The sequence below is a fragment of the Sus scrofa genome, chromosome 18, assembly GCF_054392235.1.
Source record: "Sus scrofa isolate SSC_HxYL_T2T_F1_AM1 chromosome 18, Sscrofa_HxYL_maternal_Yorkshire_Landrace_v2.0, whole genome shotgun sequence".
NCBI lineage: Eukaryota > Metazoa > Chordata > Mammalia > Artiodactyla > Suidae > Sus > Sus scrofa.
Genome location: NC_139400.1, coordinates 25,625,632 through 25,653,183, shown reverse-complemented (window position 1 = coordinate 25,653,183; position 27,552 = coordinate 25,625,632). Strand labels below are relative to the sequence as shown.

Below are 27,552 nucleotides of genomic sequence, written 5' to 3'. Positions count from 1 at the left end.
CCTGCTCCCCCCGATGCAGTTTTTCATCCTTGGAAAAGCCTTTGGGACAGGAAATTTGATAAATTCCCATTCCAATGTTTCACGACCCTGACAGCAAAGGCGCTCCTCCTAATAACTAAGCTACAGGCTGCATCGCACAGTTGAAACGCATTTTGCCTTCTGATGGCCTTAGCGGAGATGGAGAACAGCTGGTCACCATTTGCACGTAATAACCTCTCTCTTATTGAAGATGGTTATTGTGTTACTCCTCACCTCTTGATTCTCCTTGTTAAAAAAAAAAAACAAAACAACAAAACCTTCAATTTCTTTATCTTGGCATCAAACCTTCTTTTTCTTTGTCCCAGCTCAATCCATCATCACCCTCTTTCCCTTTTTAAAGCTACAGTCTTCCTCCTGACCCTGCTGTAAAATTGGTGAATCGTGTCTAAACATCCCGCCCAGGTACCCACATGCGAGTGGACACATCCGTGTCAGGAGTGGGGGAAGGGAAGGAGCAGGTGTTGTGCTTTTTGAAGTTGGCTGCCTCCCCTCATTCTCTGTGAGTCTTCACGACCTGAGGAGGGACCTGAACCTCAAATTCACGGATCTGGAAGCTGAGATTCAGAGACACCGCTGGCTGTTGGAGATTATCTGGTTAATAAGCACCACAGCTGAGGTTTGCATTCATCACTCAAAGACCAATTTAGACCAAGAGTCCATTAAACCCCTTCAGGAAAATGCAAATCAGAGCCCCGGTGAGCTACCACTTCACCCCTGCTGGGGTGAATGTAATAAAAGACAGGCAAGAACAAGTATTGGCAAGGATGTGGAGAAATTGGAACCCTCATACATCGCTGGTGGAGATGCTCAGGATGCAGCCACCGTGGAAAACAGGCTGACAGTTCCTTACGTGGATTGCAGAGATTGACTATCCAAATCCTAAAATTCCAATCTTAGGTACATATCCAAGAGAAGTGAAGACATATACCCATGCAAAAACCTGGACACACATGTTCACAGCAACATTATTCATAATAGCCAAAGAGTGGAAGCAACCCAAAAGTCCATCACATGAGGAATGGATAAAAAAAAAAAACCTCATCTAATGGAATATAATTCAGCCATAAAAAAGGATGAGGAATCGACACATGCTCTAACATGAATGAACCTTATAATAAACACTATGCTGAGTGAAAGAAGTCAGTTGCAAAGGGCTACGTATTGGATGATTCCATTTATGGGAAACGTCTAGAAGAGGCAGAGCTGTAGAAATGAAAAGTAGCTGAGAGGTTTTCTAAGGCTGCAGGCATGGGGGTCATGGAGGGTGATGGCTAAGGGTTGTGGAGTTTCTTTTCAGAATAATAAAAATGTTCTAAAATTGATTGTGGCGATGGTTACTCAACTCTGTAATTATACTAAAAGCCGTTGAATTGTGCTTTTTAAATGGGTGAATTGTATGGAATGTGAATTATATCTCATTAAAGCTGTAAAAAAACAACAACAAAAAAAACCATGTACACTAAATCCCCAAACTCTGCCTTTTCAATGTTTAGGCATCTTTTGCTTTCCCAAGACCTGCAGCACGCTTCTACAAGGCGGGTCCTTGAATCAATTTCATGAGACGTGTCCGAAGTTACCCACCCCCATCAGTTCCAGCACTGAGGGGGCATGTGAGAATGGCCACTGGCTGTGCTGTCCTGGGAGGGAGACCCCAGGCCTGAGAAAGGAGCGATGAGGCCCCTCTCGTTACTTCGAGGAACCCCGCTTCCATCTCCCCCCCTGCCAATGGAAGGCAGCAAAGCAAAAAAGCAAGCACACCCAGGGCTGAAATGAGTCAAGCCCAGGATGGAGGAGCTGGAGACCCCGCCTGGTACCGGAACCATCTTCCATCAGGAGCAGGACCAGGAGCCTCGTGGCCAGAAGCTCTGATGGGAAGAAGCGCCCACCTCCCCCGGCCCCTGTCTGGCCCTGTCATTCCACAGAGCTCCAGAGAAAGAGAAAGAGGAGACCAAGAAAGAAGGGAAGAAAAGAGCATGCAGAGACCAGTTGGAAAATAAAAAGGGGCCAATTCCCTCTTATTAAGCCTGTTATTAGGCTGCGAATCAAATTAAACCACAGGGCTTTCCACGTACGGAGTGCTATTTTAAGGCTTATTAGACTATATTAGGATTGGCATACATTTCCACTGACATAATATCGGTCTTTAATTGGATTTAAGGGCGAGGAGGCTGCTTTCAGCTGGAGTGGGCCCTGCGAGGAGAAACTTGGCATTCTGCTCACAGCTTCCCCACTTCCCCTGCTGGCGGCCATCCGAGGGCCGAGCGGGCCTGTAACCCATTCAGACCCCAAACACAGCTGTCCCCCTCCTCCTCCGCCGCCCTCTCCTGCTCCTTTGATAAACGGCCCAGAGGCCACCGCAGGCCCCTCTGGTGCATCTCTGTGCCCATCACTGACTGGGCCTCCGGGCGTTTCAGACATGGAGTGAGCCCCAGGGAGGGAGTGGCCTCACCCTTCCCGACTCCAGGCAACCACGGACGCAAAGGCTGACCTGACCGGCGGTGGCAGGTGCTGGGGCGCTTTGTGGGTGCTGGCAAAGGGGGGCATTTGGGGCTGGAAGCCATGTTGGCCTTGGTCTTTGAATCTGCCCCAGCCCCTCCCCACTGGCTATGCTCTGGGAAACAATCCCCCCCCTCCTCCCCGGTCAAGGTCAATCCTTGGCCACCCCTTGGGCCGGTGCAGCTGGGAAGGGGAAAGTTCAGGAAGATTCACTGGGGTGGGGGTGGGGGGTCCCCACAGGAACACCTTCTTTTCTCCCCCACAGTTTCCACGAAGAGGTGTATCGAAGTAGTGAGTGTCAAGGTCAAGCCCTTGGCTTCTGGAATCAAAGCCCGTCTCTGGCACCTGGCCATGGGGGCGACATTCCGAGCTGCAGGGTCCTCCTTGGTAAAATGAGGACTGGGAGTGATACGGCTGGAGGAGGCGCAGGGGCTCGTGGAAGTTCAATGGGGGATCACAGATACAGAGGGAAACCTGGGCGACGCTGGGAGACCGTGCTAAGTTCAAGAAGACCCTCAGAACAAGGCAGCCTTGCTTACCTAGCGGAGCATTGTCTCAGGTCATCAGGCGGGGGCTGGGATGAGGCCTGCATTCAGATTCAGACCAAGGGCAGGAGTCCGAAGACCACCCTGCAGCTGATCTGAATACACAGTTTACCGGATACTGAGGAGGAGCTGCTGCTCCCAGAAAGGAAGAGGCGGGCCTTTCCGACCACCCGCGCCTCTTGGATGGTGAAACCGTGGCCCACAGGGTCCTCGGGCAGAGCTTCCTCGCCTGCCCGCATGCATCTCTTCCAGGCGTCCCATCCTCATGAATCTGTTTCTCCTCTACCGCTTTGTCTCTGGCTGAATTCCTTCTGCGCGGAGGCATAGAGAACCTAAGTGCAATCTGGTTTTTGGTTGGGTTCGAGTCCCGGCTCGTGGGTTGGAGCCCCAATCTGGGTTCTGGCTGGGTTTGTGTCCTGGCACGTGAGTTCGAGTCCAAGCCTGAGGTTCTGGGTAGGTTCGAGTCCCGGCCTGGGTTAGGGCTGTTAGTGCTGCCCGTTACAGAAACTCTTCCCTCTGGTCAGGACTATTTTGAGAAATTAATTGAGACCCTGCAGGTACACAGTGAATAAAAGGCTTAATAACACGATTTTCTTCTCCCCTTTCCTGGGCTTTAAACATTTCAAACACTTCTACTAAAAGGCATCATAACGGAAACAGACCTCACCAGTCAAGTACGTTACAAAATAACACTGGGAAGAGAAATATCTTGGTACAGGGACAAGTATGTATGAAATACCACTTCCCAAAATATTGCTCAAACATGAAAAAAGAATCCCCAATTCCTTAAGGTTTTCCACTCATACATGTGAACATCTCCTGCTCCCACTTGCCAAGATACTTCTTGGCTTTACTTTGATGTCTTCGATTTCCACACTTGTTTTCAGCTCTTCTGCCAGAGCCATGTGCTTGTTTATTTTTACTACATTTTTATGACGTTTCTGCTATAGCAATAAGTTTTGCATTATTAGTTTTATCAAATAACAGAATGTCTGGTTGGCTGGCAAAGATGATTGGCCTGGTTTTTATGGCTCCTTCCCAGAACACTTTTTGTGATTCCTTTCGAAGTTGTTCTTAGAGCCATTCTTAAACACGTGTTTATACCCTTATTAATTCACATTTAAGGGCTAATTGTTAGAGCATAAACTTAGCATCAGCGTGATGCCAATTGCTATCATCTTGCTGTTACAACTTAATCACATGTTGGTGTACTCAATTCTGTGCAAGAAGATGTATGTCAGGAAAGTTGCTTGTAAATCTCAGGGTTACAAACGGAATCTCTTTATATTCATTAGGAAGCTTCCCCCTCTCCCGCATATTATTACACCTTAACATATCTATTTGACAAGCTCAGTGTATGTGGGATATTGAATTTCCTGAAACTGGAGGGTAGCACTATTATAAATAAAGAGAAACAGAGAAGCAGCATCTTATCTCTGCAGTGTGTAGCTTCCTCTACTGTTCTTATTTGACCGAATAAGTCTGTGGGCGGCCTGGCTCTAGCTTTGAGAAGCAGAGAAATCACATACCCCCTCCGCTGATCAAGGGGGGGAGACAGGCAGGAGGACCGAGGGTTTCTTGCCTGGTCTGGCAGTGGGGTCCCAGCTGTCTTGTTCTCTGTGGGGGAGGCCCTCTGGCCTGGCATTAACCGAGTCTGCTGGGCTTCCTGAGGGCTTTGCACCTCCTGAACGTCTGTGCTTTCTTCACACCAGATCTGTTTCCCTTATGGAGTCCGAGCCCAGGTTTTTTTTTTTTTTCCTTCTTCTTTTCTCCACCCCCAACATATGTCCTTGTTGCTCACTGGCCCCCAGAGAGCTCCACATCATAAGAGAGGGGACCTCCTGGAATGTTCCCCCAAGGGAACATCAAAGGAGCAACTGTCCTGGTGGGATTGGATTAATGGCATCCGAATTATTACAGCCAGAATTGTGCATGCCTGTGAGCTGGCAGCACTGGCAGTGTGTGTGTGTGTGTGTGTGTGTGTGTGCATGCATGCGTGTGTATTGTGTACACTGAGCTTGTGCTTTAACAAGGAGTTTAAATCAGGGATGAGCTGAAATTCACAAACACCCATGACATGATTGTGGCTGCCTGGCCTGCACAATTAAGGCAGAAAGAATTTTTATTTGAAACTCACTGGGACCTCAAATCTTTTTAGGGCTTGGTTATCTGGAGTAGAAGTGCTTTATATTCACATTTTTAAACTGTTGTGCCTTTACGGCGCTTCTTTCCCCATCAGGGAATAGAATATTCTCATTGTGGAGGGTTGGTAGGCTAGTGTCTTTCATAAAGCTAACTTTTATCAGAATACACTGTCATTATCACTAGCGCTCTTTGGCTCTAAGATGTGTAGGTTACTGATGGAGGGGCAGGCTGCTCAGTGCATGGCTCCGTGGGTGTGTTTGTTTGCACACATACGTGCGTGTTCCTAATGCACCCCTGCTCTGCAGATGGTTCTAATTAATCTGGGCAAGGACAGCTCTTGGAGAGGGATTCTTTTCCTTCAAAAAGGAAGATGCTCTAGCTCCTCCCTCTGCTTAGCAACCAGCACGTACAGATGCAGCAAAGGCAGAGAATTAGAAAAATGGTCTCAAGTTCCACAAAGGCCTCCTGGGAGGCAACTTGCTGACAGCCCCAGGAAAACGTGGATAAGATGCCGGAGTTCCTTTTCAGCACCGGTGTGGCTCTAGGGTAAATGAGGCTTTGAGTGGCTTTGATTCCATGATTGGTAAAAGACCAGGCAAATGCTTGCCTTTCTCCACTGGGAAAGTAGTCTAGGATCCAGACAGCCCCTCCTTGTTGAATGCCCCTCCCCTCCATTCAGGGAGGGTTGGTGGCAGGTTAAGACCAAGTGCCTTGGCAGTTGGGGCCCTGGGCTGGTCAACCAGAGTCTTGCTTCCAAGACTTTGGATCTCCAGCAGGCAGTACACAGGAAGGATGGTTAGAGATTGTTGAGGACGGCAGTGGTGAGTCACGGCAGGGACAGCATATCCTGCAGACTGTTCTTGCTAGAAGGTGGCTGTCACACTTCCAGCAGCCAGAGTGGCCCGATTCTTGCACCTCATCCAAGCCTGCTCCTCCAGCTTCCCATCAATCTGGGAGGCCCTGATAGCCTTCCCTATAAATTCTCTTTTTGATTAAGATAACCCGAGTCAGTCTCTGTTAGTTGCAACTGAAACATCCTAACTGATAAATCCCTGAGACAGTTGACGTCAGATTTCATTAGCTGAAGGGCGAGTCCCACTGGCTATGAATGAGCAAGAAATGCACCCAACAGCAATCTCCATTTAACATCCAGACAAATGAGACCATCAAGGGCTCGGCAGACTGTTTCATTCATTCATTCGGTTAGCAGTTATCTAGCACGAACCATGTGCCTGGCACTGTTCTAGGCATAAGAGATACAGCAATGAATAAGAGAAAATCTCTGTTGTCATGTGCTTTATATCCTGGTGGCAGGGAAGACAAGCCATCACAAATAGGCAGATTAATACCTCCCATGTCAAGTGTTCATAAGTGCCATGAAAAAGAAGAAGCCTGGGAAAGGAGGGTAGACCGTTCCAAAGATGGGGGTATGGCTGCTTTACAGAGCAGGGTAAAGTGACAGCAGGACTTAAAGGAGGAAAGGAGCTAGTTAGGTTGCCACGTGGGAGAAAAGAATTCCAGGAAGGAGGAATCAAAGGTGCAGAGACTACAGGGTGGGAGTCTCTGGGGTGCCTTGGAAATAGCAAGGAGGCCAAATGTGGCTGGAGACTCACGAGCAAGGGGGTGAGTTTGGAGAGAGAGCAGGAGGCCAGCTGGTGAAGGACCTCAAGGACCACTGAGTTTTACACTGAGCGAGATGGGAAGCCACTGGAAGATTCTGAGCACAGGAGGGACATGATCCACTGATGTTTTAAAAGGTCTCCTCTGGGGGTCATACTGAGAATAGACTTTGGGGATGAAGCAAGGAAACCAGTGAGGAGACTACTGCAATAGTCTAGCGAGAGAATATTGTGAGTTGGGCTAAAGTCCCAACAGTAGAGAGGGTGAGAAGTGGTCAGAGCTGCACATATTTGGAAGACAGATCCAGGAGGCCTTTATAGGCAATTGAATATACAGTGTGAGAGAAAGAGGAGTCAAGGTAGCCCAAGTATGGCCTAAGCAACATGAGTGGAATTGCCATAAACTTACTGGAGAAGACTGGGGGCGGGTCAGGATTTTACAGAGAAATTGAGAGTTTGACTTGGGGCATGTTAAGACTGAGATCTTTATTAGGCTTCCAAGCACAAATGCAGAGCAGGCATGCAGGTATATGAGTGGAATTCAAGAGAAAGGTCTGAGTCTAGCGATGTGATTTTGTAAATCACAATGTCTAGATGGTGTTTGCAGGCAAGGAACTCAAGAGACCCCATCTCCCCACCCAGGTAGTGAGTTAGAGAAAAGAAGAGGTGTAAGGATATTGGGCCATGGCATTCTAGCTGAGGGGTATGAGAAAGAGCAACAGTGAGGCAGACAGGGAGAGAGGGAGGGAGGAAAGGAGAGAAAAAGAGAGAGGAGGAATGGGGGAGGGGGTGCCAGGATGGTTCAACATACAAAAATCCATCAATGCGACACGTCACATTAACAGCATGAAGGATTAAAATCTCAGGATTATCTCAGTAGATTCAGAAAAAGTATGTGACAAAACTCAACATTTTATCATGATAAAAACACTCCACAAACAAAGAATAGGAGGAAATTGACTCGATATAGTGGAGGTCAATATATGAACAGTCCACAGCTGACACCATATTCAACAATGCAAATCTGAAAGCTTTTCTGCTAAGATCAGGAATGAGGCAAGGATGACCACTCCTGCTATTTCTACTCAACATAGTACTAGAAGTTCTACCTAGAACAATTAGGCAAGAAGAGGAAATAAAAGGCACCCAAATTAGAAAGGATGTCAGCAGATGACACTGTCTTTTATGTAGAAAACCCTTAAGATGCCACAAAAAAAGGTTTCAACTAGTAAACAAATTGAACAAAGTTGCAGGATACAAATTAATATACCAAAATCACTTGTGTTTCTAGATTCTAAAAACAAACTGTCTGGAAGGGAATTGAAGAGAACAAGCCCATTTAGAATAGCATCCAAAAAGAATAAAATACTTTGGGATAAATGTAACCAAGGAGGCAAAAGACTTGCAAACTGAAAACTACAAAACAATCTTGGAAGAAATTGTAGAAGACCCAAATAGATAGACATTCGTGCTCATAGGCTGGAAAATTTAATAGTGCTAACATGTCCATACAACCCAAAGTGATCTACAATTTCAGTGCAACCCCTATCAAAATCCCAATGATAATTTTTTTGGAAATAGAAAAATCAATCCTAAAATTCTCATGAAAATACAAAAAACCCCAAATAGCCAAACAAGAACAAAGCTAGAGGCATTATACTGCCTGACTCTTTTTTTTCCCCATTACAAAACAACAGTAGTTTGTAATAACCTATATGGGGGGAAAAAGAATGGATATATTTATATGTATGACTGAGTCACTCTGCTGTGCACCTGAAACTAAATTTAAAAAAACTGTATGGTACTAGCATATAAACAGACATACAGAACAAAATAAAGATTCCAGAAATAAACCCTTGCATACATGTATATGGTCAAAGGATCTTCAATGGTGTGGTGCGAGACAATTCAATGGGAAAAGGACAGTCTCTTAATCAAATGGTGTGGGTGACACTGGATCTCCACATGCCAAAGGAGTAAACTAGGCCCTTGTCTTATACTACATATACAAAAATCAACAAAAAATGGATTAAAGACTTATAATACCTGAAATTATAAAACTCTAGAAGAAAACATAAGGGAAAATCTCCATTGATGTTGGCAATGATTTCCTGGATATGACACCAAAGCACAGGAAACAAAAGCAAAAATTGACAAGTAGGACTATATCAAACCAAAGGCTTCTGTGCAGCAAAGGAAACAATCAACAAAGTGAAAAGGCAATCTTACGGTTTGCAAAAACTTTTGTCATACTTATGTCTGATAAGGGATTGATATACAAGGAACTTATACAAAATACACAAGGGACCCAATAACAGAAAAACCCCCAAATAATCCAATTTAAAAATAGGCAAAGGACTTGAATAGATAATTTCTTTAAAAAAGGACATATAAATGGCCAACCAGCATATGAAAAGATGCTCAACATCACTTGCCATCAGGGAAATGCAAATCAAACCACAATGAGAAAGTCGCCTCATACCCGTTAGAAGGGCCACCATAAAATAAACTAAACAGAACAAAATAAAAAAACCCAGAAAATAACAAGTGTTGGTGAATACATGGAGAAACTGGAACCCTCGTGCTATGTTGGTAGGAATGTCAAATGGTGTAGCCACTACTGAAAACAGCATGGAGGTCACACATTAAAAAGAGAGCAACCCTAGAGTTCCCATTGTGGCTCAGTGGAAACGAATCTGACTAGCATTCATGAGGATGCAGGTTCTATCCCTGGTCTCCCTCAGTGGATTAAGGATCTGGCATTGCCATGAGCTATGGTGTACATCGCAGACACAGCTCTGATCCTGCATTGCTGTGGTGCAGGCTAGCAGCTACAACTCAGATTCAACCCCTAGCCTGGGAACCTCCATGTGCCGTGGATGCAGCCCTAAAAAGACCAAAAAAAAAAAAAAAAGCAACCCTATAATCCCGCAATCCCTCTTCTGGGTGCTTATCCAAAAGAATTAAAAGTAATATCTTGAGATGTTTTCACTCCCATGTTCACTGCACAATTATTCACAGTTTAGGCAGAATCAACCAAAGAACAGACCTAAATGTCTATCAATAGATGATAAAGAAAATGTGATGTATACACAGAATGGAATATTCAGCTTAAAAAAAAAAAAAGGAGGAAATCCTATGATATGCTACAACATGGATGAAACTTGGGGACATTATGCTAAGTGAAATAAACCAATTACAGGACAAAGGCCGCATGATTCTATGTATATGAGGTAGTGAAACGCATAAAAACAGAAAGCAGAATGGTGGTTGCCGGAAGCAAGGAGGAGGGGAAAATGGGCAGTTGCTGTTCACTGGGGATAGAATTTGGGGGGGGGGGGGTTCATTTTTTTAAAAAATTCTTTTAATTAAAGCGTAGTTAATTTACAATGTTGTGAGGATTTCTGCTACCCAGCATACTGACCCAGGCATACCCAGCCATACATTCTTTTTCTCATGCTGTCTTCCATCATGTTCTATCCCAAGAGATTGGATCTAGTTCCCTGTGCGGTACAGCCAGGACCTCATTGCTCATCCATTCTAAATAGCTTGCCTCTGCTAACCCCAAACTCCCCTTCCATCCAGGCACAGAGTTTCAGTTGTGCCGATGAAAAAGTTCTAGAGCGCTGCTGGACAACACGGGGCTTATAGTTAACAGCACGGTACTCTACACTTAGAAATTTTGTTAATAGGGTCCATTTCATGGCAGGTCGTTTTTAACACACACAATTTTTTTTAAAAGGAGATAATCGTTGTGTTAAGTGGTAGAAGAGCAGAGGGGGGCACTAGGATAAGAACGGCGAAATGACCAAAACTCAGCAGCAGACAGCTGATGCAGAGGTTGACAGGAGAAGGAAGGCGAGGTTCACGGCTAAGAGAGCACGGAGGGAGGTGTTTGCCATCTGCACTAACAGAACCAGGAGGGCCAGTTCTCAAAGGACTGCCTTCGGAAGGTGCAAGCCCCTTCCCCACAGCGAGAGAAGGTATCTGGAGCTGGATCTCCTTAGACGCCCTGACAGGCAGGTGAGAACCCGGTTTTCCCTTATCCTTCCTGCCTGTGTCTCCCAGAGGGCCCGCTTTCCTGCCCCGCTGCTCCAGTGTGAACACTGACAGCTCAGAAGCGGCTGTTTGCGTAAATGGTGAAGGTAGGTTTACAGCAATTTAATCAGCAGCATTAATAATGTCACCTAAGCTTAATGATACCAATTACAACCACGGTAAACATTGCCGAACAGCTTATAAACAGTGATATGAAAGATGAACTTCCTGCATTCGGTCACTGCTGTTTTAAAAACACAAAAGTAGAGGGGTTGGCGTTTTAAATATTCCTATATTCTCACTTCTCCTCTGAACTAAGAAAGGACCTAAAGGCTGTTCCTTGCAAGGCAGCAGCCCTGTGCTTTTCCTTATCCCCCAGTGCTATTTGGGTGGTTTGGTGCGGACAGATCTAAGTCTATCGCTGTTGGCCACCGTCGCGGGAGGGAGACCCAGGTGGGGGATTACAGGACGAGTCCTTTAGGAACAAGGACGTGGCTGGGTGATTATTCTGGCCCACGAAATATTGGTTTCGTATCCTCAGCAAGTCCTGAGAAGTCCAGAGGCAAGCAGAGGGGATTTTTAAAGGTCAAACTGAGAACCTATCAAAGCTTTAACCCAAACGAAAAATTGGAGGCAGGACTGAAAGGGGACTGCTTTTCTGCACATGAGGCTCTCTGAGGAATCATGGTGACCAACTTAGTTCTTCCTCCGAACGCGTGCTAAAAAGTCAACACTGCCCCAGAGGGATTCACACTGGAGAGCAAAGAAGAGACTCAGGGAAAGAGTCCCCAGGAGAGGCTGTGCATCCACCTGTTTCCAGGGGTTTCAACACCACAGGTGACATCCCTGCTTACAGGGGATGGGCACAGCCTCCAACTGGACAGACAGGTGGCAGGGAAGGGATATTTCTCAGCCAGAAGCCCCTTCCAGACAGAAGAGCCTTGAAAGTTTACTCGTGTCCAGCCCTCCCCCCATTTTTTTTGGCCGGGTCCTGGAGCATGAGGAAGTTCCCAGGCCAGAGATCAAACCCGAGCCACAGCAGTGACAACACAGGTTCCCTTCCCCAACGCTTTTTGTTTTATGTTTTTTTTTTTTTTTTTTTTTTTCTTCTGGCTGCCCTACAGCATATGGAGTTCCTGGGCCAGGGATCAGATGCTAGCTGCATCTTTCAACTTGTAGGTTGAATCACAGCTGTGGCAATGCCAAATCCTTAACCCACTGTGCAGGACCAGGGATCGAACCTTTGCCCTAGCACTCCAGACACGCCACTGATCCCATGTCCCACAGCAGGAACTCCCCAACCCTTTTTAACACAGCCACAGGAAATGATGATCTTTGCAGAGCCCATGGTGGTACAGAGAGGAGGTGGCTGGTGAGCCGGACATGCGGGGCCAAGAGCGCCGTCAGCGAGCCGGTGATCCACCGCGGTGTGCTGGGTGCGAAGCTCATGCCCTGCACCCCTCCTCTTCTCTTCTCCACATCCTCTCACCTTTGGGATGCCCCGCTGCAAGGGCCTTCCTTCACCTTCTGGTGGTCGGGAGCAGGTGACTCAAGGAGATGGCTCTTATCCAGGATCCCGGCCAAATGGGAGCCCCCAGGCCACTGTGTGGCCTACCTCTTGGGGACACAAATCATACGTTCTTTGTAAATGACATCCCCAGGAGTTGGGTAAGAGGTTGGCTCTGAATTCACGTCCACTTTGGGGGAATGTTAAGATACCAAGGCACCAAAAGTCACGTGTGTCTCCTCCAGGTTGCTGTGTGTATGTGTGTGTGTGTGTGTGATAGTTCATCTCAGGCAGGTGGGGGAGGCTCTGGACATTTCCCAAGAAAGAATCGAGGGCTTCACATCTCCCTCTTCATTCAATTCGTAGAAAGCCGGCCTTCTCTTCGCCTCCAACACAAACCTTTTTAGTCTGAGATCCCCAGTGATGGCAGGTTCTTCGGGGGGAGTTTACTGCAGTGTTTGGAAATTGCATGGTGTGTTTTTATAGATGTGTGCATAGGCCCGGTGGTCTTAGAACTCCGCAGGCAACGCCAATAAATAAATAAGCGTGCTGGGCTGAGTTAGAGTGAAGGATTTTGTGAGGAATTACAGGGACATCTCTGCCAGAAAGTAGGAGGATGGACACACAGCACCACGTACACACACACACACACACACACACACACACACACACACACACTTATGTATACATAGAGGACAACTATATATTTATTTTCCCAGTCAGTGCACCTCAGCGCAGATCAAGATTTGTGAACAAGCTTCAAATTCTCCTGCTACACTAACTTATTTTTTAGCTATCCTAACTTATTTTTTAGACTCTGAAACAAAGTCTTTCTGTGGCATCAACCATCTGGAAAGGAATAGAGAATTTTATTTAATTATCCAGATATTCTGAAATACACAAATCCTTTTCTTTTTCCACTTCCAATGTACCCCAGATGTTCATCATCTGTAGAGAGCGTCTGCCACTCAGGTTTCTCATCTGAAAACCAGGAGGGTTTCAAGCCCAGCTGCTCCAAAGGAATGTCCTTTATGGGAACACGTGATCCCGAAGCAAGGTACCCACACGCTTGGGGCAAGAACAAAACTTGAAGAATGGGTACTGTCGGTCTAACTTGATAGAGACGGGGTCTCTAAATGCAGTAGCAATTGGCTAAAGAAATTGGAGGAAGAGTGTTGGTGGAGAAGAAAACGGAGTGAGGAAATGATTGCATTTTATTAAATTCTCTGGAAGTAATTAGCTGTACAGGATCTTCAGGGACGGTGATTTCAGAGGTTTCAGGCCATTATTTATTCACAGTTAATTCCTCAACGCACAAGTTCATTCAACAAATATTAATTCGAGGCTTGCTGTGTGACAGGAACTCTGGCAGGTGCTAGAGATAAAGGGGTAAAACAGGTTCCCCTCCCTTTACTTTTGCAAATGAGTTGTTACAACTATGGCAAGTACTGTGACAAAAACGTGAAAGGAGTTATGACAAGGGGTACTGATGGCATGTCCTCATTGGTGTGGCTAAGGCAGAGTCCTCCAGGGCACAGCAGGTAAGCCGCAGTGCAAAGAAGGCAGCGGAAGAGGCCAGGAAGGAGTGTTTGGTTTCATCATGCATGTAACTCGAATCCACTGAAGGGCTGAGCATCATACAGAGGACAAAAACACCAGAATCAGAAGAACTGGGCTGTACGCTCACTCAGGTCGACACCTTACCTAGCCGGGCAGTCCTGAGAAACTCAGTCCTCGCATCTGTAAAAGGTACTACAAAGAGACTAGAGCTGGAAGGCACCTGAGAGTTTCGTTTTGTGTTAGTCCAGCTCTCTCCTAGTTCAGAAGGAAAAAAAAAAGCAAGGCTTCCAAATATCCATTCAGTCGGCTTCATGTGCTTGTGTCCGTGATCAAAAGAAATAATGCCTGTAAATAGCTTTTGTAAAAGAAAGTGTCATATGTACCCAAGGTAGTAGGAGTATAAGTTCTGATCTCTTCCCCTCTGGCCACAGATCCACACGTCTCCGTGTCCCTAGGTGTTAAGACAGAGAAAAATGGAGTCACGCCTGCATATGTGTCTGTCTGTGTCTGTGCACCTGTGTCTTTATCTTATTATCTGGATCTAGAGAGAAAGGACGAGAGAGAATTGGGAGACGACTGCAGCTCTGTGGCATTATTTACAGGGAGGGGGGCAATCCTGAAAACCGCCGTGTCCCCTTGAGAGCAGTGACCTAATCAAGATGTATAATTATCTGCCTTATCCAAATGAAAGCATCATTTGAAAAACAGTAATGGGCCTCGGTGTGACTTCAATTGCTATATAGTTCTCAATTGCTATTGAGTTCTCATCTGCCATGGAGTTCAGCTGCTGAAGGGTAATTATAATGTTTAACAAATATATTCCCTTTAGGGACTTGATGTTAAAGACGCAACGTCCCTTTTCTCATTTTACCGAATTACGCAGCTCCCAGGACCCCAGAAGCATGGAGGCCTTCTCCTCCTAAGCTCACCTTTCTGCCGGTTCAGCTGCTCAGAACCACAGGGTGTCGGGGGCAGGAGAGAATCAAGACTAGGACTTCTGGGTGGCTCTGCCCCTCACCTCCAAAGAGCTGTGAGAGCTCCCACTATCCCACAGGCCTTTCTAATGAACTCCAAGAAGGCTTGGAAGATGTTCTGTCAATTCTTTATCCCCCTTCCCCAGGAGCCAGGCACTGTCTCTTCCCCACTACACGAGACCCTGAAGGTCAGAGCAAAGGAGGGGGCTCACCCTAAAAAGACGAGGCAAAGATACCCAGGTACTCTGAGGACTATAAGAAGACCAGAAAAATAAGGGCCCTGATATTTCCTTTCTTTAGCAGGCACAGTGTATATTCTTTTCCCTTCCTTCCTTCTTTGTCTTTTTAGGCCACAGGGGTGGCATATGGAAGTTCCCAGGCTAGGGGTCGAATCGGAGCTACAGCCACCAGCCTATGCCACCGCAACAGGGGATCCTTAACCCACTGAGCAAGGCCAGGGATCGAACCCATGTCCTCGTGGATACTAGTCGGGTTCTTAATCCATTGAGTCATGATGGGAACTCCCACATTGGATATTCTTTACAGGCTTAGCTTTCAGAGCTGAGCAATGCACCTCTCGGTAACACATGCACACATGTACACACACATACACACGCACATACACACAGAGATCTGGAAGAGGAAACCCAAACCCAGGACTGCTGCGGAGTGGCCAGCGCCTCTGTCCACACTGGAGCTTAAACTGCAGCACAGAGGTCTGCTTAGAGAGCCAGGCAGTGGGTGCGGCCCTCCCTGTCTGGCTGATTAGCATTCACAGGCCTGGCCCCCCACCGTGTCCAGCCCCCATGTCAGTCCACTGAAGGCATACGGCTTGAAGACAGAGGCCACACCTGCCATAGTCACCTTTTATCCCTGGTGGCTGGCCCTGTTCTTAAGCCTGCATAGGTGCTCAGTAAGTTTGCGGGATGAATGCAAAATGGAGCACAGAGATGAGTAAAAAGTATTACTTCAAGCTGCCTGACAGCCTGTTTCAAGATGCTAGCCTTGGCGTTCGCTTGGCTTATCAGGTTAAGGACTCAGCATTGTCTCTATGAGGATGCAGATTCGAACCCTGGCCTGGCCAGTGGGTTAAGGATCCAGCATCGCCGCAGAGGCAGATGTGGCTGGGATCTGGCATCGCTGTGGCTGTGGAGTAGGCAGCAGCTGCTCCAATTTGACCCCTAGTCTGGGAACTTCCATATGCTGCAGGTGCGGCCCTAAAAAGACTAAAACAAAAAGGATATTGGTCTTTTTTTTTTTTTTGTATTTTTGCTATTTCTTTGGGCCGCTTCCGCGGCATATGGAGGTTCCCAGGCTAGGGGTCCAATCGGAGCTGTAGCCACTGGCCTACGCCAGAGCCACAGCAACACAGGATCCGAGCCGCGTCTGCAACCTACACCACAGCTCATGGCAACGCCAGATCGTTAACCCACTGAGCAAGGGCAAGGACCGAACCCGAAACCTCATGGTTCCTAGTCGGATTCGTTAACCACTGTGCCACGACGGGAACTCCGATATTGGTCTTGATATGGATGGTTCTCAATGCCATTCCCTCTCCCCCGGAGTCAGCTGTGAGGAGCCCAGGGGCAGGGATAGGCTGCTGCTACACTAGACGTGAACTCACAGAGCACTTTCCAGGGAAGACTGGGGGCAGCTGGGGGAGAGGGGAGTATCGCAAGCAGGCATGAGGCAGAGAAGACAACCAAGGGGGCCCATGGGGGCCGTTCACTGGGTCCTCATGGGATAGAAACCAGCCCTCCAAAGGCCCCTGCAGGCCTGAGATGCCTGGTGTGCGACTCACAGCAACTCACTGTGTGGTCACTGTAGGGGCCTCGTGAGCTCCTGGAAAATGATGGATTGATTGATTTGTTTATTGGGCCTTTTATTTATTTTGCCCAGAGTGATGGATGAATTCAGTAGAGAGGGAAGGAGAGAAGGGACAATTGGGTTTGCAGGATGGTCTGTCAGTGCAGAGTGGCTGAGCCAGCAGCCCGTTATTAGCTCGGAAAATAACATTTCTCTCCGGGCCTCACTTAATCCTTCGTTGGAAGAATATTTTTTTCCAACCCACATTAATAAAAAACAATAACGAAAAATGTGGAAGGAGGAAGGGTTAGAGTAGGAAGCGTGAGTGAGGCACGGGATTCGTTTAACGGAATCATTTCTGTGCCCCTTGAACACTTTGATTAAAGCCATGGGACCTAAATCAAAGCCACTGAGAGGAAAAATAAAAAGATGTCTGAGAACAATTTCGTTTGCTGGAATTTTCCCTCCTGTATTATATTATGATCGGGCAGGGGGTGTAAAAAAAGTTCTATTTGGCCCTCCTTTGATCTTTCAAAGTAAAGAAGAACGTTAGAAAAAGAAGAATAGAAATTGACACCAATCTTGTTTTCTTGCTTTTCTTGTATTAATAACTCAACTGGATTTGAAGTGAGGCCCGACCAGCTATGGAGCCCAGGACAGGCACAAATAAAAACCAGGAGCCTGTAACCAGAGGGAGTTCAAAAAGCCACGAGGTCACCAAGGACCCTGTCTCAATCACAGGTGGTCTTCCCTCGGCTGGTCTCCACATAAGGCAGGAGACAATTTAGACAAGGTCAAGTCAGATCAAGATGAGGCGGGGAGGGGTTAAGAGGCCTTCAATTCGTGTTTCTATCCTGAGGGGATTTTCTGCGGAGCCACTTGTAGGAAGGGGTTTCCTCTATGAGACAGGGCTGCTATACCAACCTCGCAGAGGTGATGGAAGGTGGCAACATCCAAATGAGGCAAGGCTTGAAGCACTCGGCTCACTTCTGGGTCAGGAATCTGTATAACTAGCCCCATTGTTCTCCAAAGAAGGTCATGCCCCTTCTACACCAGTCTCATGCATCTTTGAAATTTCATGCAGAAATAGTAATAAATCAGGAGCAGCTATACCAAGAAACTGAAGCAAATGCAGCGTGCAGAGCGGCGAAGTAAGCTGCACCTTGCATGCTAACTCTGACTGGTTGATAGTGACTACCTGTGTTAAGAATGATTCTGAGGATGTGTTTGAATTTCATCAGAAAAAAGACAGTGATGTCTGCTTTAAGGGTATGAAGAAAGGGACCAAATGTCATGCATGTGTCATATCTGGTAATTAGAAAGAGCACTGGAGATGGAGTCAAAAGACCATGCTCTATGATCTTAGAAAAGATGAAACGTTTCTGAGTGACAGGTGCCCTATCATTAGGACTAACACTAAAAACAGGAAAATTGATATATGTAATGTATGTAAATGGACTTTGCAGTTTGTGAGACATGTTCATGCTTGTTATTTTTTTTAAGTTGTAAAATTTAAAATTAAAAACGTATGTCATAAAATTGACCATGTTAACAAAAATTTAAGGGTACAGTTTGGTGGCATTAAGTACATTCACACTGATATGCAACCATCCCCACCATTCATCTCTAGAAAATGTTCATCCTCCCAAACTGAAATTTTGCATCCATGAAACAGTAACTTCCCATTCTCCCCTCCTTGGGCCCATGGAGACCACCGCTGCACTTTTTCTGTCTCTAGGAATTTGTGGAATCATACAGTATTTAACTCTCCTGTGTCTGACTTATTTCATGTAGCCTGTCTCCAGGGTTCATCCATGTTGTAGCCGATACCAGAATTTTCTTTCTTTTTTCTTCTCTTTTCTTTCCTCTTGCTTGCTTGCTCAATCGCTCACTCACTCGCTTGCTTGCTTTTTAGGACTGCAAGTGTGGCATGTGGACGCCCCCAGTCTAGGTGTTGCATCAGAGCTACAGCTGCTGGTCAGAGCCACAGCAACTCCAGATCCAGCCTTGTCTGTGATCTATGCCGCAACTCACGGCTACGCTGGATCTTTAACCCACTGAGCGGGGTGAAGGACTGAACCTGCATCCTCATGGATACTAGTCAGGTTGTTACCACTGAGCCACAAAGGGAACTACCTCTTTTTTAGGGCTGAATAATATTCCATTATCTGTACAGACCACATTTGGTTGATCCATTCATCTGTCAATAGACATGTGGATTGTTTCCAAGTTTGGGCTCCTGTGACTAGAACTGCTGCGAACCTGAGTGAGCAAGTATCTGTTCAAGTCCCTGTTTTACATTCTTTTGGGCATATATCCCAGAGGAGGAGTTGCTGAATCATATGATAGTTCTATGTGTAATCTTTTGAGGAACCACCCTACTGGTGCCATCTCTTTTTAAATTTCAACTTGTATTGTCTGCTTGGAAAGCTTCATGGAGAAGCTAAAGGATCACAAAGAGATAAAGGTTGATGAGACTCAAACTGAAGTCAGCGTGGGCCTGGCCACGAGCAGGTGGGACCCTCCCTCCTTGGCTGCTGCCCTGGCTGTGGTTGGCTGCCATCTTGCTCCAGCGGGACACCAGGCTGGAGGAGCAACAGCTTGAGCCTGTCTGTCCTGCCACCCGCTGGTGTGCAGGGAGCACATGGTCGCTGGGCCAGGCCCAGCTCTCTCTTGGGAAAGAACATCCACCATGGGAAGCAATGTTTCCCTTGGCAGGGGGACGGCTCAGATGCCGCCTCCTGGAGCGCAGAGCCCTCTGTGGGAGGGGCGAGGGGGAGGGCAAGATGGAGAAGGATGGACAGCCAGGGTGGGGGAGGCCATTAGCATTTGGGTTGTGACATATTTATGCTTTGGCTTTGTCATGTGGAGCAAATAACAGGCCATTCTGATAGAGGCTCAGCTTTCAAATGACGGGCTGAAAAGAAAGAGATGCACTGGCTTTCTTTGTTCCACAAAGGCCTGGCAGCTGGCAAGATCTGAGCTAGCCTGCCGGGGCACAAAGCTCTGGAGTTCTTGTCCTCCCTATGATGGGGCAGGGGTCTAACGCCAGCTCAGAGCCATTAAGTGGCTGAGCTGCCTGGATGCATCCCATGCCAAGGCACCGTTGGCATCTGGGAGTGGCAACTTGCCCAATGGGCCTTTTTTTCCGCCATAAAGTTGTCTTGGAGTCATTGGACGTGAGAGGGCCCGCAGAGGGCCATTCAGCCCACACTCCTGCCCGGAGTGGACACCAGCAAAACCATTCCAGGAATTTGTCTTGCTACCAAAATTCTTGTTCTGCAGCCTGGCTCTGGGGATGTGGAGAATGGTGGTCCTTTTTCCACACTGTCTTCACAGTCAAACCCTATAGTTGAACAGAGATCCGACAAACCCCGGCTGACTCCCAGGGCTCACGTTTATCAGTTCATGAGTTTGAGGAAATGATTCCAATCCCTACATTGCTCAATCCTGACATTCCTCATTTGTAAGCCGGAGATAAACAAGAATGCCTGTGTTATCTCATAGAATGACACACAGTCCCTGGCACCAAGGAGCACAATGTCAGCCATTAGCGCTACCTCTCTCCCCTCGGAAGGGTCCCCCTTGCGGAATATACCCAAAGCCATTCGGGGGATGTCCATCTGCATGGATGCCCTCCCACCAGTGCCCCCAAGAGCTGGATTTGGGCATTTGCAGGATGGCAATGGCTTTCTCGCCAAACTTGAGGGTCTAGGAATCAAACCAGAAGCTTCATCTCACCCGATGTCCACAGAAACAGCAGAGAGAAGAAAGGGCAAAGGGCATCAGCAGGAGCTGAACGGCCACTAGGACCCAGGCCCTTTGACCGAATTGACTTGAGCCCTCACAACAGACTCAGTCTGTGTCAAGTGAGAAAGCTGACAACCGGAAGGCTGAAGAGCTGGGCTGAGGTCCCCCAGCGGTCAGCAGTGGAACTGCAGTCCCCACCCACATCTGCTGGTCTAAGCCCTCTTCCCACTGGGTCACCCTTCTCTTAATACCTCCAGACAGAAGAGAGAGATCACAGGAGGGGTGCAGCAAAGAGTTTTCTGTGATCATAGAAAAGACACACCCAGAGCAAGGAGGGCGGACCAGAAGGGAGGATGCCTTGGAAATGGGCTGTAGGGCGGGGTGTTGACCAGGCATGAGCAAAGGTGGGGTCAGGTCTCCTTGAGAGGCAGCGAGTGGAACAGGAGCATTTTCGAAGCAAAGAGATAATAGTGTCGGGTGGAAACCATAGAGGGGAGGGGAGGAGGAAGAGACAGGGCGGGGTCCACATAGCCTCGCTCCCCTATCACTCTCCTTCCTGCCAGCAGCTCTGTGGGCCTGTCAGGCATCCAGAGGAGCAGCTGTGTGAGCCCAAGTCCAGCTGGGAGGACGCCCCACTGACCTGGGGACCAGAGGAAGAGCCAGGGCCCAGCTCTCTCCTGTTGGCCCTGCCCCTGCTCCAGCTGGCACGTGGAGGGGTCCAGGGCTGGACCCTCAGCAGCTCCTGCCTGGCCACAGGGGCAAAGACACCTGTGTACAGGTGTGACTTACCCTGCCTGGCTCAAGGACGGCTCACTCTGCCCTGGGCACGATGCCCAGCTCAGCCACTAGCTGCAGACAAGGCCCAGGCTCGGGGGAGCTGACACACAAGCATCACCGATGCACAGCTCTGAAGGATCTCAGCCCAGCTCCTCAAACAGCATGGTCGCCAGAGTGGAATTTACAGTCAGGCCCTCGAGCCATGTTGGTGACATTGGATTTCAAGCACTGACCTTGGCCCCACCCCCACTCCAGCTCCCATCTGCAGTGGGCATCTGCATTTACCTCTCATCTGCCCTGTGACTGTCTGCAGCTCACAGCACCACCTGAGGGGCTTTGCGGGCAGTCCATTCCAGGCCCTAATTCAGATCATTCTGCTGCTCCATCCCGAGTCCCCGGCTCCTATTTGAGTGACCTGGTTGGATCTGCTGGGGCCTGATGATCCCGGCTGCTCAGGGGCGCCTGAAGGCACACCCCCCCCCCATCTCCGTGCTTTAACATGACGCCAGACCCCCAGTGCCTCTGCCATGTGACCAAGAGAGCCCCTTTCAACTCTGTCTTCCCCTCAGGCAAAATCAGCAGCAAAGACAGCACTAAGCTGAGTGGCCTAAGCCCCTTCCTTTGATTTTCAGGCCCCAAGAGCCACCCAGGCGCCAGCAACCAGCTAAGAAGCAGAACCAGACCCCTTGCCAATATCATACACGCTTTCCCCCTTCTCAGCAAGACTGACAGGATGAGGCTTCCAGCCGGAGGTGAGCAGAGAGCTTCCTGACCTGGTGGGTCCAGAGCAGCTCGGGTCAACGGCCCCAGCTTCGCAGCCACATCCCGAGGAAGCCGCCAAGGGGCTCGGGTTAATGGGCCCACTGCCTCCGCTACTGGCAGAAGCCCTGGTGGGTACGACATCCACCACCGAGACAGAGCACCCACGTCAGTGCCAATGGAGAAAAACACACCACCAAAGCCTCAGCCGGAAAGCAGGCACTTCATGTCTGCCCGAAACCATTGCTTTGAACAATGAGCTCATCAAAGAAAGGGAATTTTTATGGACTCCCTGTCAAGGAATGATTTTGATGCCTAGTCTGTCTATTGTGGCCCCCTGGGAAGAAAGTACAAAGGGGCTTCTGCAGCGTGGCCGGAACAGCAAGTTTGTGGCATGGCTTCCTTGCAAGAGGGCCTGGGCTTTTTCATTTAAAAAATTTTTTTATTAGTTATTTTTAATGATTTTTATTTTTTCCATTATAGCTGGTTTACAGTGTTCTGTCAATTTTATACTGTACAGCAAGGTGACCCAGTCACACATACATATATACATTCTTTTTTCTCACATTATCATGCTCCATCGTGAGTGACTAGATATAGTTTCCAGTGCTACAGAGCAGGATCTCATTGCTAATCCATTCCAAAGGCAATAGTCTGCATCTATTAACCCGAAGTTCCCAATCCATCCCACTCCCTCCCCCGCCCCTTGGCAACCACAAGTCTGTTCTCCATTGTCAATGATTTTCTTTTCTGTGGAAAGGTTCATTGGCACCATGTATTAGATTCCAGATATAAATGATATCATATGTTATTAGTCTTTCTCTTTCTGACTTACTTCACTCAGGATGAAAGTCTCTAGTTCCATCCATGTTGCTGCAAATGGCATTATTTTGTTCTTTTTATGGCTGAGTTGTATTTCATTGCATGTGTGTGTGTGTGGGGGGGGTCTTTTTAGGGCTGCACCTGCAGCATATGAAGTTCCCAGACTAGGGGTTGAATCGGAGCTGTAGCTGCTGGCCTATACCACAGCCAGAGCAATGCCTGATCCTTAACCCACTAAGCAGGGCCAGGAATCCTCATGGATACTAGTTGGGTTTATTACCGCTGAGCACAACAGGAACTCCAAGAGAGCCCAGGCCTTTTTTTTTTTTTTTAATTGTTATTTCCCCAATATAATTTTTTTTCTACTGTGCAGCATGGTGACCCAGTTACACATACATGCATACATTCTTTTTTTTCACATGATCATGCTCCACCATAAGTGACTAGACATAGTTCCCAGTGCTACAGAGCAGGATCTCATTGCTAATCCATTCCAAAGGCAATAGTCTGCATCTATTAACCCCAAGTTCCCAATCCATCACATTCCCTCCCCTTCCCCCTTGGCAACCACAAGTCTATTCTCCAAGTTCACGATGTTCTTTTCTGTGGAAAGGTTCATTTGTGCCCTATATTAGATTCCAGATATAAGTGATAGCATATGGTATTTGTCTTTCTGACTTACTTCACTCAGGATGAAAGTCTCTAGTTTCATCCATGTTGCTGCAAACGGCATTATTTCATTCTCTTTAATGGCTGAGTTGTATTCCATTGTGTATGTATACCACATCTTCTTAATCCAACCATCTGTTGATGGACATTTGGGTTGTTTCCATGTCTTGGTTATTGTGAATAGTGCTGCAATGAACATGTGGCTGCATGTATCTTTTTTAAGGAAAGTTTTGTCTGGGTATATGTCCAAGAGTGGGGTTGCTGGGTCCTATGGTAGTTCTATGCATAGATTTCTAAGGTACCTCCTTACTGTTTTCCTTGGTGGTTGTACCAGCTTACATTCCCACCAACAGTGCAGAAGCGTTCCCTTTTCTCCACACCCCCTCCAGCATTTATTTGTGGACTTATTAATGATGGCCTTTCTGATTGGTGTGAGGTGGTATCTCATGGTAGTTTTGATTTGCATTTCTCTAATAATCAGTGATGTTGAGCATTTTTTCATGTGCCTGTTGGCCATCTATATATCTTCATTGGAGAAATGTCTATTCAGGTCTTTTGCCTATTTTTCAATTAGGTTGTTGGCTTTGTTGCTGTTGAGTTGTATAAGTTGCTTGTATATTTTAGAGATTAAGCCCTCGTCAGTTGCATCATTTGAAACTATTTTCTCCCATTCTGTAAGTTGTCTTTTTGTTTTCTTTTTGATTTACTTTGCTGTACAAAAGCTTGTCAGTTTGATTAGGTCCCTTTGTTGTTGTTTTTTTTTTTGCTTTTATTTCTGTTGCTTTGGGAGACTGACCTGAGAAAACATTTGTAAGGTTGATGTCAGAGAATGTTTTGCTTATGTTCTCTTCCAGGAGTTTGATGGTGTCTTGTCTTATATTTAAGTATTTAAGCCATTTCGAGTTTATTTTCATGCATGGTGTGAAGGTGTGTTCTACTTTCATTGATTTGCATGCAGCTGCTCAGATTTCCCAGCAATTCTTGCTGAATAGACGTTCCTTTTCCCATTTTATGTTCTTGTCTCCTTTGTCAAAGATTAGTTGACCATAGGTGTCAGGGTTTATTTCTGGGTTCTCTATTCTGTTCCATTGGTCTGTATGTGTTTTGGTACCAGTACCACACTGTCTTGATGACTGTGGGTTTGTAATATTGCCTGAAGTCTGGGAGAGTTATGCCTCCTGCTTGGTTTTTGTTCCTCAGAATTGCTTTGGCAATTGGGTCTTTTGTGGCTCCATATAAATATTTGGATTGTTTGTTCTAGTTCTGTGAAAAATGTCATGGGTAATTTGATAGGGATTACACTGAATCTGTAGATAGCTTTGGGTAGTGTGGCCATTTTTACAATATTAATTTTTCCAATCCAGGAGCATGGGATATCTTTCCATTTCTTTACATCTTCTTTAACTTCTTTGATTAATGTTTTATAGTTCTGGGCATATAAGTCTTTCACCTCCTTGGTCAGGTGGATTCCCAGGTATTTGATTTTTGGGGGTGCCATTTTAAAAGGCATTGTGTCTTTACTCCTTTTCTAACATTTCATTGTTAGTATTCAGAAATGCGACTGATTTCTGAATGTTAATCTTATATCCTGCTACTTTGCTGAATTTGTTGATCAGTTCAAGTAGTTTTTGTGTGGAGTCTTAGGGTTTTCTTTTTTTTTTTTAATAGTATTATATAATTAATTTTGGTGTCCACCAAGTTCATTGTTAGTACAACTTTTTTTTTTTTACATTTATCTTATATTCTGTGACACTTTGTTGAACTCTATTTGTTTATTTTAGTCAATTGTTATTTATTTATCTATTACTCAAATGAATTTATCACATCTATAGTTGTATAATGATCATCACAATCCAGTTTCACAGGATTTCCATCCCACAACCCAAGCACATCCCCCCACTCCCCAAACTGTCTCCTCCAGAGACCATAAGTTTTCAGAGTCTGTGAGTCAGCATCTGTTCTAAAAAGAAGTTCAGTCTGTCCTTTTTTCAGATTCCACGTGTCAGTGAAAGCATTTGATGTTGGTGTCTCATTGTATGGCTGACTTCACTTAGCACGATAATTTCTAGGTCCATCCATGTTGCTAAAAATGCTGGTGTTTCATTCTTTTTGATGGCTGAGTAATATTCCATTGTGTATATGTACCACATCTTCTGGATCCACTCCTCTGTCGATGGGCATTGAGGTTGTTTCCATGTCTTGGCTATTGCAAATAGTGCTGCAGTGAACATTGGAGTACATGTGTCTTTGTGAGTCATGGTTTTCTCTGGATAGATGCCCAGGAGTGGAATTGCTGGGTCAAATGGTAGTTCTATGTTTAGTTTTCTGAGGAATCTCCATACTGCTTTCCACAGTGGTTGCACCAATTTACAGTCCCACCACCAGTGTACTAGGGTTCCTTTTTCTCCACACCTTCTCCAGCACTTATTGTTTGTAGACTTTTGGATGATGGCCATTCTGGCTGGTGTAAAGTGGTACCTCACAGTGGTTTTGATTTGCATTTCTCTAATCAAGAGTGATGTTGAACATCTTTTCATGTGTTTTTTGGCCATCTGTATGTCTTCTTTGGAGAACTGTCTGTTTAGATCTTCTGCCCATTTTTGGATGGGGTTGTTTGGTTTTTTTGGTATGGAGCTACAGAAGGTGTTTGTAAATTTTGGAGATTAATCCCTTGTCAGTTGACTCACTTGCAAAGATTTTCTCCCATTCTGTGGGTTGTCTTTTTGTGTTGTTTAGGGTTTCCTTTGCTGTGCAGAAACTTTGAAGTTTGGTTAGGTCCCATTTGTTTATTTTTCTTTTTGTTGTCAATACTCTGAGAGGTGGATCTGAGAAGATGTCGTTTATGTCAGAGAGTGTTTGGCCTGTTTTCCTCTAGGAATTTTATAGTGTCTGGTCTTATATCTAGGTTTTTCATCCATTTGGAGTTTACTTTTCTGTATGGTGTTAGGGAGTGTTCTAATTTCATTCTTTTCCATGTGGCTGTCCAGTTTTCCCAGCACCACTTATGGAACAAGCTGTCCTCTCTCCATTGTATATCCTTGCCTCCTTCGTCATAGATGAGTTGGCTGTAGGTGCATGGGTCTAATTCTGGGCTTTCTACCCTGTTCCACTGATTTATATTTCTGTCTTTGTGCCAGTACCATGCGGTTTTGATGACTGTTGCTTTGTAGTATAGCCTGAAGTCTGGGAGCCTGATTCCTCTAGCTCCATTTTTCTTTTTCAGGATGTCTTTGGCTATTCTGGGTCTTTTGTGCTTCCAAACAAACTTTAAAATATTTTGTTCAAGTTCTGTGAAAAATGTCCTTGGTAATTTGATAGGGATTGCATTGAATTTGTAGATTGCCTTAGGTAGTATAGTCATTTTGATAATATTAACTCTTCCGATCCAGGAGCATGGTATATCTTTCCATCTATTGGTGTCATCTTTGATTTCTTTCATCCATGTCTTATAGTTCTCAGAGTACAGGTCTTTTGTCTCTTTAGGTAGGTTTACTCCTAGGTATTTCATTCTTTTGGAGCTCTTTCTGCTCTTTCATTGTTAGTGTATAGAAATGCCATTGATTTCTGTGTATTAATTTTGTATCTTGTGACTTTGCCAAATTCATGATGAGCTCTAACAATTTTCTGGTAGAGTCTTTAGGATTATCTAGGTATAGTATCATGTCATCTGCAAATAGGGATAGTTTTACTTCTTCCTTTCCAATTTGGATTCCTTTTATTTCTTTTATTTCTCTGATTGCTATGGCTAGGGCTTCCAGAACTATGTTGAGGAGTAGTGGAGAGAGCAGACATCCTTGTCGTGTTCCTGATCTCAGCGGGAATTCCTTCAGCTTTTCACCATTGAGAATGATGTTTGCTGTGGGTTTGTCATATATGGCCTCTATTATGTTGAGGTAGGTCCCTGCTATGCCCACTTTCTGAAGGGTTTTTATCAGAAATGGGTGTCGGATTTTGTCAAAGGCTTTTTCCGTGTCTATTGAGAGCATCATATGGTTTTTATTCTTCAGTTTGTTAATGTGGTGTATCATACTGATGGATTTGCGGAT

General features: G+C 46.2%; 1 protein-coding gene and 1 long non-coding RNA gene across 5 annotated transcripts in view; one reads left to right on the top strand and one right to left on the bottom strand.

Annotated features, from left to right (window-relative positions):
* Positions 1-27,552, bottom strand: part of PLXNA4 (plexin A4) — a 628,886-nt gene that overhangs the window by 219,020 nt on the left and 382,314 nt on the right. The gene's annotated exons all lie outside the window — the stretch shown is intronic.
* On the top strand, positions 2,197-5,361 carry LOC146394944 (uncharacterized). Its single transcript, XR_014833832.1, has 2 exons — positions 2,197-2,544; positions 2,801-5,361. It is a non-coding gene; the product is annotated as an uncharacterized LOC146394944 (long non-coding RNA).